Below are 1,092 nucleotides of genomic sequence, written 5' to 3'. Positions count from 1 at the left end.
TGAGCTTGTTTTGCTTCCTTTTTTTATCCAGATCTCTTTCTCTCCTTTTGCCTTTGTGTTGTTTAATGTAGCAGATATCCAACAGATTTTCTAGAGGGAGGGTGATGGTGGCCATGTGTAGGGTGAGGGAGTGTTTGGGTGGGAAACATTTGGTAACAAAACAGCACTAGGACAGCAGGAGCTGCCTGTTTGTCAGCTTTGCTAACAGCTTGTTCTGAACTTCACTGAGGGTCCCTTGAATGCTCTCTGGAGAAGTCTCTGGGCATCTACCATGATATTTGTATTGGATTCTTATGCCATTACAGAAGAGCTATTTCCAACAAAGGAGACCAAATGTGAGGCATTTGTCATTATGATAGTGCTCATTTTTCTCTTCTATCCCACCTTTCAATAGCAGCTGGGATCATCCCCCTTCTGCTTTTCATTTTGCATGATTTACTATTTATAAGTTTTATCTTTTGGATCCTATAAATCTTCTTATGTACAGAAGTACCTTCATAACTGTCAGTGCCATCTGAGCACTTTACTCACAAGAATTTGCTTACACTGTTACCATTAATACCCTGGCAGTGCTGTCTGCTCATCTTTGCAGCTTCATCACAAGCTATGAGCTCAAAGGAAGCCACAGGTTTATGGCAGTACATTAAGGTGAACTCTTAATTATATCAGATAATTTTTCAGTGGGGGGAAAAATCAACAAAGTACTTCAATTCCTGTTTCTTTGGTAAGAGAACTTTTCTGGCATAAAAAATGAAATTCCAGTTATCTGATCATATTGCTCCAGAGAATGACTGCAGCCATTCAGACAGTACTGTAGTTAGTGTTGCCTTCCATTTGTTCAGTTTTAAAGTTTCTGCTGAAACCACTATTCTGTCACAGTAATCTCTGCAGTTTTGATTTTGAAATGTGTGCTGGATGTGAGCTGTATGATTTTTTGAGGTGCTGCTTATTCAGGTCCTGTTTTTACTGAGATGTGCAGGTGAAACCTTTTTCCATCTTTATCAAGAGTGCTTGAACATCAAAGAGCTTTCATAGCTCAACTACAGAGTGATGTCCCAAAGTATTTTCTGCAGAGCAGAAGCAGAGTGAGAT

The sequence above is a fragment of the Serinus canaria genome, chromosome 2 (genome assembly GCF_022539315.1).
Source record: "Serinus canaria isolate serCan28SL12 chromosome 2, serCan2020, whole genome shotgun sequence".
Classification (NCBI taxonomy): Eukaryota; Metazoa; Chordata; class Aves; order Passeriformes; family Fringillidae; genus Serinus; species Serinus canaria.
This window is presented reverse-complemented; position numbering follows the sequence as displayed.